This window comes from Pollicipes pollicipes, unplaced genomic scaffold (assembly GCF_011947565.3).
Source record: "Pollicipes pollicipes isolate AB1234 unplaced genomic scaffold, Ppol_2.1 Scaffold_7262;HRSCAF=8765_pilon_pilon_pilon, whole genome shotgun sequence".
Classification (NCBI taxonomy): Eukaryota; Metazoa; Arthropoda; class Thecostraca; order Pollicipedomorpha; family Pollicipedidae; genus Pollicipes; species Pollicipes pollicipes.
In genome coordinates, this window is record NW_023597055.1 from 17,481,798 (window position 1) to 17,487,777 (window position 5,980).

The window sequence follows — 5,980 nt, forward strand, 5'->3', positions numbered from 1 at the left end:
CCAAGCAATACATATTCATGGCTAGAGCTTCGATTCAGGGACACGGTACAACATATCAGCTTCGTCTCGGGCTTTGGAATGCAGGCGTTTGATGATACTGCAATTGATATTGCACCCGGGTACCAGCTCATCAGTGTCAATTGCCAGCATCAAGAATGCATTTCAAATGTCCACCCCATACCGACCATGTACTAGAACGGAAATGGTACAGCCAATCACGAGAACACAAATTTCGCGCCATTCCATCGCAAACCGCCCATTCGAATGTTTCTCAAAACCACGGATCCACACTGAGCCAACTCACGAACGCCAATGATATCACCCGCCAAACCGGCACATACTTCCGTGCAGCACAAATACGAGAATGTTCCCAGGGTCCGTTTAACGGATCACTTGCGAAAGGCGTCCCATTGCTTGGCCGGAAAGGCAACCGGCCATATTGATTGTGGCCAACCGCCTCACGTGCAGAACCGACGCGCTCGCGGAAAGCCTACCTAGATCAGCGGCGCAGTCAGCGGAACGACGAAAGGGAGACAAGCGCCTGCGAAGCAAACGTCGCTTTGACGTCCCGGCGTGAGCTTCGAAGCGCCGCGTGCCATGAGACTCGTACTTATTTCTGACCAATAGGAGTCACGCTTAGTGGATGGCTCCGCCCATCATTGGACGAGTTCACACCACGCGCGAACCGATCCCTTCTGCGTGGCGTAAAAACGCTGCCTCGCCTCAGCGGCAGCGTGACATCCTGCGGTGCCGTCACGCCCTGCGGCGCCGTCGCCGGAGGGCAGTCCGTCGGCGGCGGCGCGCGGGGTCGTCACGTAAGCAGCGTCGACGCTGACGGCGGCGACACGTACCGTCGTCGACGCCGACGACACGGGCGCGTGCCGGCGCCGGAGCGGCCCGACCGACCCGGCTGACGCCCGGAGGGCACCGATTGTGGACACCCCGGACTGGAGAGGCGTGAGCGGCCCCAGTGACGACGACCACTGTCGGTGGCGACGAGCGGCGGTCGGAATGGACGCCCCCGGCCGGGAGGCTGGCGTCGGCGTCTGGCGCGGCCGGCCGGGACAGGTGGAGCGGGTGTCGTGTGAGTCGTCGCTTGTCACCTCCGCGTGCTGAACGCTCTGACGGTGAGGACACGCCGAATCACACCGGCATCACGTCCAGCACAGGACTGGAACGATCCGAGGAGGGGGGGGGGGGGGGGGGGGGGGGGAGAGGCACAGAACAAATTCCACCGAGCATGCAGGATGTATTTGCATTTTGTGTCGAGTAGCTGTGTCTTCTGCGGTGCCTATATGAACGGTGAGACCGGAGTGCTTTGCCAACAGAGGTGTGTTGTTCCATCGCGGGTCAGATTTTGTTTTTATCCTTTACTAAGCATACATTTAGGCCTTTGCTTAGGTAGCTTTCCGAGACCCACATTAAGAAGGGCGTGTTGAATTGTACCCAGCTTATGGAACTGTGCTAGTGATTTACACAGATTTAAGCATGGGGTGAATCATTGCAAAGACAATGCTTCAACATATCCAAGTAAAGGTCAACAGCAACATTGACTGAAAATCAGCGTCATACGCCGCGACGCCACTAAACGTTTAAGAGCGCCCTAAAATCACGCCTTTTAATTGGCATTATACCACCACCACCACGCCATTCTCCCGCTATTGTCTATTCTCCAGCTCCCTCTGTTCCCGTCTCCAGCCATCTTCTCCTTCTATTGTCTCCTCCCCAATTCCCCCGCTGCTGTCTCCTCCCCAATTCCCCCTCTGCTGTTTCCTCCCCAGCTCCCCCTACTCCTGTCTCTCCCTCCCCCAGCTTCCCTCTTCCTGTCTCATTGACAGCTTCCCCTTGTTCTTGTCTCCTCTTCCCATCTCCCCCTGTTCCTATCTCTTCTCTACTGTCTCCTTCCCATCTCCCCTGCACCTGTCTCCTCCCATCTCCCCTGCCCCTGTCTCTTCCCTGTGCCTGCCGGTCTGTATCTTTCAACCCAGTGAATCACAGGGGGACCAAGGAACCAGCCGGCAGCGTACCAGGAAGTTGAGACGGTCAAACGTTACGCGATGAATGTTTCCCCGCCGTCTGAAACTCCAAACGGAGTTCCGACTATCGACCGCAGCTTCCAACGGTTTGTCACGCGCCGACGCTCATGACCAGGCCCGCTCCCGTCTGGATGCTGGATTTTCCAATAGTGCAAAGCAGAACCCGGGCTGATAGCTGTGTATAGAAATACGAGCCGCATATTGGTGTGCCAGGTCGTCATCCAACGTTGTATGCATAGGTTGAAATCGCATATTTAGTGTAGGATTCAGTGCCGAGGGCGTAGTTTGGTAAGGCTGAGGGTCACAGCTCATCCAGCGCCTTTCCCAGCCCTTGGATATCCATGACGGCACCATAAAGTGAGGAAGAACTCTGACATGGCCTGAGCGGGTCCGAGGTCCAATACACCAGCGAATTGGCTCAAGCCAAGCTTAGCAATATGTTCGGGCTGCCTGGGTAGCCGTTCATCCCAGGCCACGATTAGCGTTTATCATCGGTTGGGACGTGGCTTGGGCCCCAATATTTGTCGCGTCCTCCTTAACCTTTAATCGAAATCACGAGAAATTCACAAAATTAACTAAAAGCGGTATACACGTCCATCTTTTGGAGGAAATGTGATTTCACGCTAACTCATCAAATTTTGTGAGGTTCTGCTTCTACTGACACCATCACTCAACTTATCTGAACTGTGAGCATGCTGAAACAATCGAGCTGTGGAGGCGTGTGGTTTGAACGAATCAACACACTCAATCACGAACATCGGCCACCATTGGGCACGGATGGTTTTCAAATGCTCCCACCTGAATAAACTCGTAAAAACATTGTTTCTAGCAGTACTCTACAATTTCACCGGCCGTGACACACGCGGTATGGCACTGTACGCTCACAACAATTTTGTTTCTAATGGGCTGTATCGATTCTTGACAACGTTGTCAATCTTGTGCGGGAAATAACACAGACAGACCGGGCCCAGCCTTCCCTCGGTATGCTGGGTGAACTGAGCGTGACATTTCGTTTACCGTATCGACCGTACTTTCCGTCTCTGCATATTTTAGTGTTAGACATTGCCTGCAAAGCTTTCAGGGAACAATGCATTATTGCGTCAATTTTGTGTGAGGTAGATCCACTTATTATAAATTCATGTCTGTGGTCCGAGGATGACCTTGTGGGCCTGATGTCCTTGATGACCTTGATGCGGTATGACAAGTGGGCCAGTAAATCCACACGGCGTTGGTGCGCCTTTAGTTCTTATCGTTTGCGTGTCCCTACCCCTCTCTACCCGTTTCTCTCTTCTTTTGGGTTTCACTCTTCCTCTCATTGCTACTTCGCCTTCATCCCTGTTTCCGTCTACGCCAGATTTCCACTCACTATTTTCCCGCTTCATCTTTTCCTGATTCGATCCTTTCTCATCTTCAAATGGATCATTGATAGCTCATGTTTCGGTTTAGCCGACTGCCGGTTATAGTTATGCAGGGCATTCCACGCCGTCGAAGGCTGTTCTCTGGCGGGACCCAAGTACGCAACAGCGCAAAAGTTGACGAACGAGCAGCCTGTGGTTCTCAAATTGTAACAGTCCGTGTGCGAGCTTTGTGACATTTAACATGATGTCCCTCACAACTTGAGAGCCACACGCGAACCGCGTGCTTACTTTCACGCTACTTGACTTGTGGACATTATGCTCCCTACACCTTCGGTGTTGCACAATCTGGTTGTTGGCTCAAATTTCTTATGTTGACAGGTATTGACCCTTCATATACCAGAAGGTACTGATTGAACAATGTCAGATACCTGATTAAACGATTAGTATGGCTTGAACCGTCGAGTTTTGACACCAACCAATGTTTGTCCGATAACATATTTTAACCAGCATCAACTGTTAAACTGAAGGTTGATAACTGTCAGCATAGGGACTCTGAACTCATAACGACAAAAATAACAGGAACGCAGGCGTTTAAGTACACTTCTACCGGTTAGTCAAATGGCGCTAGCTTTCACTTCAGCTAATTGCTCACATTGATTTAGGATACCCATCAGACAACGTGATAGTTACATATGTTCTTATCATTTCAGTGTGAATCAACGTTAGGCTAATTGCTGGAAAACCGGCAGTGATCCCTCATGTTCTGCATGTTGGTGTTTGCATGCCGTGCTGTCTATTTTGAAAATAACCGTACACTGGGACCATGGCCATCAAAGACGCTCGACTGCTTACAGCTATTCTCCTTCCAGTCATAGACAGGCTTGCTTCCACTCAATACATCCAGGATGATCCATGACAGGATCGTGTTCGTGGCATGCTCTCCTCTGAACATCCTTCACAGTTGTTCTCAAAGTTTACTGACGTAAGTGGAAGACCAACGCAATCAGTGACAGGACTTTGTTTTAAGGTATTCGGCAAGTTGGAAAATATTTACGTTGAACGAGTAGCAAGGTGTCTCACCATTCCCCGGCAAATTTTCCACTTTTGTTTTTTCACAGTCCAACTCTGTAGCTTAACTACTGTCATGATAAAGGGTATAACGTTCTGGAAGTTGACCTCGTTGCCGAGCAGTCACTCAAGAATTATATAATTCTTTGACGGGTAGTCGCTCAAGAATTATAAAAGTATCTGGCGAGCAGTTGCTTAAGAATAATGCAATTCTTAACCTGACATATGCGAAATGGCATCTGACTTTATCACCATCTTGGGTCCTTCACATATTTCTTTCGGAATTCAGAGTTGGCATGCTAGCGGTTATGGACCAATAGTACACCAGGAGATACTGGTCAAAAACAGCTTAATCAGGCATACATTTATTGTGTTATAATTCTCGACGTTTTCAAGCTGTGCTTATGATTACGAGTGATAATAAGCACAGCGAATGACCAATTCAGTGATCAAATAGTTGGCCGATAGCTGTCAGCATAAGAGCTCCGAGCTCACAATGCGGAAACATCGGAAGCTCAAAGCCTTCCGTGCGTATATCAGATCGCTTCAACCAAGCGGTGTATTTTGGCACGTCACGTAGAAACCCGCACACGCGAGGTATGACTACGCAAAGGAGACTCTACGAAAATGTTTACGTTAAGTGTTAGGGAATGGTTGCCAGTATGATCATCAGAAGTGAGCAATACCATTCACCTGTCATCAATGAGACTCAGCTACCTCGAAAACTTGTATGACAGGCTAATGGTGAAGACTCATGGCAGGTTAATGGTCATCTTTTAATATCCAAGAATATTTACGAGTTTAATTGAACTTTCAATCAATGTTTCGTTCTACTCCACGACCAAAGCCTATCATGAAGCTCAGAAAAACTTTGGGCTTGGGTCCCGTCCCCCAAGGCCAGCACACCAGAAATTGCACCTTTGACGATACATGGCAGCCTCAGCGATTAAAGCACGGGGTTGCTATGAAGGTCGAGTGATTGAAACGCTGGACCAAAACAGTGAGCAATCTGCAAATTTTACCTGTTTTTAGTGCTTCGGAGTCAGTCCTTGGCTTTTTTCTATTACCAAACCTCACAAATTGTATTTGTTTTCCTATGCACTTACGAAGCGCTGGGCTATTTCAATGAATACCGCTCCGATTTTTAATGATAAAGCAAGGTGTACGTCGTTTTACACCATGCTCTGGAGCGCCGGTGGCTTCAGTGACCATTCTAATGCATATGCAGTGCTACATACTTTGTATTTGATGCATCCAAAGCTCCATGCATTTACTTCCTCAATGTACCTTACTTGCGTGCATGACATAAGTTTATAAGTATAATAAAATGCAACAGTCAAACTGGATCAAAACGTCTTGGACTTGCATATTTGCGCTTTCTGTGAATCGTACAGGAGAAATGGCTGCCTGCAGGACGATGCACTTTGCTGTCGTCTTATAAATGGAGGCTTGCACTGTTCCGACCGAGTTCGAAACCAGGGTGGTGTTTCTGGGAAAAATTGCTCATGCTCCGACGAA